General features: G+C 42.6%; 1 pseudogene; it reads right to left on the bottom strand.

Moving 5' to 3' along the window:
- Positions 1-5,039: 5,039 nt before the first annotated feature.
- Positions 5,040-6,028, bottom strand: LOC127204970 (NADH dehydrogenase [ubiquinone] 1 alpha subcomplex subunit 9, mitochondrial-like; annotated as a pseudogene).
- Between the last annotated feature and the right edge of the window lie 1,932 nt (positions 6,029-7,960).

The raw sequence follows: 7,960 nt of genomic DNA, 5'->3' as shown, positions 1-7,960 counted from the left end.
ATTTAGGGCAGCCCAGGCCAGTGTTTCGTGGCATCAGTACTGCTGGCTACCAGGTTGGTGTAAGGGCCCAGGTGGCCTCATCTGTCCTTAATCTTGTTATGCTAATAGATGTGATCTCCCCACTGTGGAGAGTGTGTTTTCTTGGCTCCCTGGACAATACCCTAAGGACTGACAAAACTGGTCACAACCCAGTGTTTGCTAGAGCTGCATGGCCAGTGAAAAGCTGTAGTGGACACTCGGAGCTTGTAACAAGTCTGCTCCAGGAAAGCAGCTTTGAACTGAAGAAAGAAACTTGAGAGGGCAATCTTTAGTCTCTAGAATATATTTTACTATATCATCAGGGCACCTTCTTTTACTTTCCCAAGGAGAGCATACAATTTCAAGCTGTGTGGTGCCTGGATCCAAACTAGAGCACTGACATGTTTCTGTCCATCTGAAGATGCTTCGCTGTGATGACATCAGCTACAAGCACAGGTAGAACATCTAGTGTAAGCAGTGACAGTGACGGCTGGAGAGCACTGGAGAACTAGGCTGTGAAAATCCATCCATCATGCGGAGACTGTGACCCCCAGTGACTCGGCTGTGCTTGCTAACGTCTCTTCTGTCTGGAGGGTCAGCTTTATCTTTAAAGAATGACAAGCTGCACGAGCCTCAACTGGCAATTCTTCACGGCCTGGGAGCGTGCCAGGATGATGTACCTGTTTGAGAAGATGATCCCCCGAGTGCAGGGAAAATTCAGCATTATTGTTCTTGGCCTCATTTGTAAGCCACAATATGCCCAGGAGAATGCTTACTGACAATCAAGTTTCGTTTCCTGATTTAGAGAATAAAAAGAATAAAATAAACTTGAAGCATATTTTTGTGTGTGTGGAAAAGTTGGGTCATTTGTAAAAGGGGATTTGGCTAGATACATCCAAATAGAAATGCACACACACACACACACACACACACACACACACACACACACACACACACACACAGGCACATACAAACACATATAGATACACAGACACACACAATACATACATATACATATATACACACACATACATATATAGACACATACAGACACAAAGACACTCAGACACATGCACAAAGACACACACATACAGATACAGAGAGACACACAGACACAAAGATGCATGCATACAAATACAGGCACACAAAGGCAGACACACATACAAATACACAGACAGAGAGGCAGACAAATACACACACAAATACAGACACATAAAGACACACATACAGATATACACATACAAAGACACACACAGATATACACATCCAAACACAGAGAGATACAAAAACATACAGACATACTGACACACAGACACATACACACAACACACACACACACACACACACACACACACACACACATGAGGTGGGAGGGGATTCTTTGCTAGTTAATTGAGGTCATTAATCCTTGGGAAGAGGGTTGGAATCCCAGCAAGCATCTCTCTCAAGAGAGAACTTTTGGGTAACTTGTTCAAGCTCCCAAAAAGCCACTTTACTGGGTTGAGGTGAAAATACAATGTTCTCATATCTGCAAAGTGGCTAGCGGAGCATGGTGCACAGTAGGCCAGCACAAAACATGCATGCGGATTCCTGCTGACTCACTTGAGCCAGCAGTAGTCATTGGTAGTCATTTTTTCCCAAAAGTAGCAGCTTAGAACCAATTTCTGGATTTCTTCCCAAGAAATTAAAACCACATTAGAACAGGATAAAGCTTATAAATGCTTGAAACTCTCAAAGAATTAAAAAACAAAACAAAACAAAGCAAAACCCTCCAAAGAGACTGGGTTTGAGCCAGCTCGGTGGTGAAACATTGGCCTAGAAAAGATCTTTCCAATTGTTTCTGTTATGAATTTTTCAGAAATGCTGGCATAAGAATGCCCTTTCCACTTAAGCTGCTCACCATGGGCCCTGACATTCAAAGTCATGTGGTCGAAGTCCAAGAACCTGTTTTCCATGTATCTTTGAAGCAGGACTCTTCGGGAAGTCAGTGTGGATGTGGAGTCAGGATGATCACTTTGCACCACTACCAAGTCACAAGGTTATTCTGCCATGAGGCAACAGCAGCCGCCGTCGCCATTTAAACCAGAGTGCAAATGATTGATAGACCCACATACACTGAAATGTGCATTAGCACTGAGTCAATTTGGTTACAAATGTTAATCTTGTGGGTGGTGTAAATAAGATAACTCATCACCTACCTGAGACTGCCAAGCATGCCCATAAGCTGCACAATGTGCCCAAACTGTAACGTCTTCCCTTGGACCATACGCTGACTGGAAGTGTTGCACTCACCTCTCAAGTGTTTCTGTTAGTAGACGTCCATGTTTGGGCAAAGACTTAGCTTCAGTTTCTTAACCTATAAGATGGTGGTAGCGATGGCATGCAATCCTTGTTGTAGGTGACATAACTTATGTGAGAGTGGAGAGTTCAGCATGGCAGGGGATACACACCGAGAGCTCTGCAGTCACTCCTGTGGATTCCCAGCATGAGAGTTGACTCAGATGAGAGAGCCAAACTGTTTTAAGAAGTGAATTTAGTGTGCTTAAGCCACAGCTCTCCACCTGCCTGGTGTTTTAACTTGGTCGCTTGAATAGAGCAGGAAGGGCAAAGTGCCATTACTGTTCTCACTTTAAATTCCTGGCATCTGTCTTCCCACCACCTGAGGTCTCCTCTAGCCTAAAACATCCTCCATCTTGACTCCTTGCCAACACGCTCACTGCTGCTACTTCAGCAACTTAGACAGAAAGGAGGTGGGAGATAGCTCACGTCAAGGCTGTGTTTTCTTTCTGTAACTAAGAATGGGCTGCTGTACCCCGGCGAGAGTCACCCTTCCCACTCAAGCATTAGAGCACTGTATGGGAACTAAACTCCAGGCTTTATTTTGGATATCATCAGATTCTTCCTGCAATGTTGCTTTTCAGTTCCAGGCTCGTGGGCACAATGCCATAATGCGTAGTTTAGTCATAATGCTTCCTTTGGTCAGCTATGAAGTCTTTCCTTCTTTTTCAGCACTGACAGTTTTGAAGAATACTATTTTACAGCACAGTCCCCAGTATCTATTTGTCTCTTTTCTCATGATTAGACTTGAGTTGGATTTTGGAAAGCGTTGCCCAGAAGTGAAGTGGCTTATACACCACCACTGTGGGAGATCCGTGCCAGCCACAGGATACCTTAGAGATGCTGACCTGTCCCCTGGCTCCATTGATATTTGCTCCAGAATCTTACCTACTTGACTGATTTATCCTGAGACTTTTTGTTTCTATGTGTTTTGGGTTCTGCCTTGTTTCTATCACTTTAGAAACTGAATTACAGAATTTTCACCATTCTTTCCAGTTCTCTGATACCAGAACAGTGTGGAATAAAGTAGATATTCAGTAACTATTTGTTCAATAAAGGCTGTATGAATCAACAATTCATGCTTCTCAGTAAAATTTTAAATCTTCTACATTAATTTAAGATGTGGGAATATACCTGATTCATAATTGCTCCAACATTTCAGTGAAATTGTGTTAAACAAAAACCAAAACCAAAAAAATATCACTCTGTGTTGCTGTTAATTTAAAGGTAGGTTCTAGTAAATGTTTATTAACAGCCCTATAATTATTACAATGGTATTTTCTAACCCGCTATCAATCAATGAAAACACAGACACCTGATGTATGGTTCACCTGGGGCAGAGCAGATATTAATCCCCTAAATGATACCTCCCATATCTTCCTGCCCCAATCCAATGCCATCTGTGTCTAATAATTTCTACTGAGTTACGTCCTGTCCATAATCCCAAACACTTGCTAATGTTTTTGTCTGGGCCAAATCTTCCATCTACTCTGGCCATGTGCTTCTTACTCCACCTCACCCATGGTGGCCTCCTTCCTTCTCTTCCTCCTCCTCTCTTGTCTCCTCCCCAAGATCCTCTTTCTGTCTCTGACTGCTTTCCTTCCTAAAATCCTCTGTGTCCCTGAAGTCTGGGAAACCTTACTCTGCCTCTTTCTTCTTCCTTCTTCCTTGCCCAGCCAATCAGTTAGGACAGTTCAGGGCAGTAACAAGACCTTGTGAGCCAGTGATTAGCATCAGAATACATCACACCAGCCTCCAACAACTCTGAGATCCCAAACACCAGTGAGAATATTATTAATAGAAATGGCTCATTTGAAGATGGAAAATACTGAAGTTACACAGAAGTGTTTTAGTTGGCAAAATAATATACCTATATGGTGTAAGACATGACATTTTGAAATGCACATATATTATTAAGTGCTAAACTAAGATATCTTTATGAATAACATTTTTTAAATGATTTTATTTTTATGTACATTGGTGTTTTGCCTTCCTATATGCGAGTGTGAGCGGGTCAGGTTCCCTAGAACTAGAGTTACAGTTGTGAGCTGCCATATGGGTGCTGGGAATTGAACCTGGGTCTTCTGGAAGAGCAGCCAGTGCTCTTAACTACTAATCTATCTCTTTAGCTTCCCATTTCACATTATTAATGGTGAGAGCAGTTAAAAATCCCTTAACAGCTTTCAAGTGTATATTATTATTATTAAAGTTAATGTGATATAAAATATATTTATTGAATGTTTCCTCCTGTCTAACTGATTTTTTATACGCCACCTTAGTAATATGTCCTCAGTCTTCCTTGTCCATCACTTATGCTCTTCTCAATCTTGAGGTCAAAATAGTATTTTAAGGAAAACATAATATTGAATGATTCTGTTACTCAACATATGTTGGAAAACAAATATATACATATGACTTATTGTATTCCTGAAGCGTCATTTTTTTAACTCCACCCCTCTTCTAGGCTGTTGGTATAGCCAAGCAGTGGTCTTCCCTTAGGGCAGTGGTTCTCTTTTATTTTTTTGATTGCTCAGATATTTAATAAAGCAACCTCGCTTACTATGTACAAGGTCCTCTGAAGAACACAGGTGACCTGGATGACACTCGTAGATGACTGTCTTGGCAGGATCTGTTTCCTTGCTCTCAGAAGGCAGCCAGTGGTACTGTGGTGCCATCACAGCCCCTCAGTAGATTTGCATCCCCATGGTATGGGCTGAATGAATACCAGGATCTGCTAGGCTGGACAGGCCAAGCCATGTCACAGCTGAGATATGTGTCTGCTCTACTTTGTCCTTCATCATCCAGGGCTCAAATGGACTCACTTCAAAGAGTCAGCCAGCCCACCTATAGACAAATGGTGGCAAGGGGTAGAGGATGAAGATCTTACGGGCCATGCCATAGATGTACTGCACCAGGTGACAGAGCAGTTCTGATGAAGGCAAAGGTTTTCCCTCTGGCATCTGGATCTTTAACTATGTTAACAATCTCTTTGGAAACATCTGCAACATATACGATTTGTTTCACTGTCTCAAAGCCCAAAGAAACAAGAGGCACACTGCCAAACCAATGAATATTTGCAAAGTGGTGGAGGAGCCTGTCTTCCCTTCCAAAGATGTCAGATAGCCAATGATGGTGGGTTCAGAAAACATACTTCTCACTCCCTTCCCTTCCATACCTTGTTTCTCAGGCACCTAGAAGTACTCTTCATACTGGCTTTCAGGTGTGAAAAGTGAATGAATCTCTCAGCCCCAGTGTCCTCAAAGTGTCTGGTTTCCAGTCCCGCCCAATAAGATTGATGGCCATGTGGCTATGCTATACTATTGTCCCATACAATTCTTGTCTTGCTCGCCCCATTCCAGAAAGATAATCTGGTCCAGGTCACCCACGAGGCAAAGGTGCATGATGCCATATGTATCATACCAGTAAGGTATGATCATTTGTGACCCCATCCATCCAAGATGGGTTGACAACATATTGACACAGGAATCCCGTTGCTCCAAACATGGTGGCCACAACTCCACTGGCAGATAAGCAGCCACCTTTCCAATGAGGTGTGACATCGTGATGAAGCCACAGGGATAGAGCCATGGAACACAGATGTTGCTGCTACAGCAATGGCCGGCTATGACATTGGCAGTGCTCTGACAACCCTGGAGTGGATGGCCATCACCATCTTCTAGGGCAGTGGTTCTCAACCTGTGGGTCATGACCCCATTGGGGGGGTCACAGATCAGATAGCCTGCATATGAGATATTTACACATTATGACCAATAACTGGCAAAATTACAGTTATCAAGTAGCAACATAATAATTTTGTGGTTGGGGGTCACCACACCATGAGCAACTCCATTAAAGGGCTGCAAGTTTAGAAAAGTTGAGAACCGCTGCCTTAACGTGTAGGATTTTGTCCGTCCAGCCTTGTTCTCTTTGCTTAGAACACTTCAATCTTCTTCTTGAACACCACTCCTCTTTCCCCATTTCTTCATAGGGCTAGCACTTAATCCTACAGATAGCACCTCCTCCAGGAAGCTTGCTTAAAACACCTGTTACAGGGTCACATGCCCCTGAGGGTGCCTGTGGCTCCCACACTTACTTGCTCTTCTCAAAACAGTTGGCAGCTACACTGTGGCTGTGTACTCACTTGCCTGCAGCCACTGCTAGGTGAGAAATCTGTTCACCCTTCTGCTCCTTGTTGAACAAGTGGCTTGCTTAACCTGTAGATCAAGAGTCCCATATATTGTACCAAAAGCCAGGTGTAGAATGATATACTGCCATGGCAGTAAGTGTGAGCACATTGTTTAGATTAAAGCCAGTTGTCTCACCACACTACCCGATGATAGCTTTTACATCATATACAACTTTATGCAACAGTTTGTTACATAATGAGACAAGGAATTAGGGATTAAAGCATGCATATGAAAGGATTGCCCTGGCCAAGAACCTTTGTGCATAGTTCATTTGATCTCATTTCGTGTGTTGGAAAGTTATTGTTTCAGGTGCCTTTTTTTTTTTTTTTTTTAAATCATCATACTTAGTCCCAGGTTCTGGGCAGAGTGATCTAGTTACCCTATTGATAACGTATCACTGTAAGTACGTTTCTAAAAGATTTTTAAAAAGTAACTTTATCTCTTCAAAACATTTTCTTTAAACCTTGGTTACTTACATGTTAAATCCTTTGCCTAACAGTACCATATTGATGTATAATATGACTTTCATGTACTTGGAGGCCGAACATTTGTGTTCCCTCCCAACATGTATGTGTTTGAGCCTTGCTGCCCACAGTGATGGTGTGGGAAGATGGAGCCTTTGGGGGGGTGCTCAGGCTTAGAGTAAGTCGTAAGGATGTTGTTTTCATGGTTGGATAAGTGAACTTAAAGAGACAAAAGGTTTTCCATCTGCACATACCCATCAAAGAAAGACTATGTGTGCATACAGCTTGAAGACAGCTGATTAAAAGTCGGAGAGGAATCGGTCACCAGAACCCGACTCCATCGACACCTTGATTGTGGCTTTCCAACCCCCGGAACTTTGAGAACTTTCTCACGTTGCTTTTGGCCTTGGTGTATTATCATAGCAACCAAAAAGCAAGCTATAACAAGTATTCCATGCCAAGAAGGCACAGTGCATCTACTTAGAGTGCCAAACTTTCCTAAGGGGTCTTTCAGTCTTTCCAGAAAAAAACGCAGCTCATGAGAATGACACGGACACACAGTACCCTATTGTTGCACTGTTTATCATGTTTGTCCTCGTTCGCAATTCCCTTGTGTGGCAATAGGTCAATAGGTACAGTGTTGAAATGCTTGAGAAGTTTCCACAAGGCTTTTATTTAAGATATGTGCTAGTCATGGTGACTCAAGATCGTGATCCTATCCCTTAGCCGCAGGTGGAGGCCTATGAGTTTGAGGCCAACCTAGACTATATAGTGAGACCCTGTCTAACTTCTCTTTCTTTCCCTCTTAGCCCGTACACACACACACATACACACAAGCACACAGACACACATGTGCATAGGTCTTTAAAAGTATGTAATGCTATACAAAAACTCTTAGAAAACCTGTTTTAACATGAATTAATGGAATTCTGACATTTTTCCTAGGCCAATACT

The sequence above is a fragment of the Acomys russatus genome, chromosome 21, assembly GCF_903995435.1.
Source record: "Acomys russatus chromosome 21, mAcoRus1.1, whole genome shotgun sequence".
Lineage (NCBI taxonomy): Eukaryota > Metazoa > Chordata > Mammalia > Rodentia > Muridae > Acomys > Acomys russatus.
Note: the sequence above shows the minus strand (reverse complement) of the source record. Positions and strands in the feature narration are given on the sequence as shown.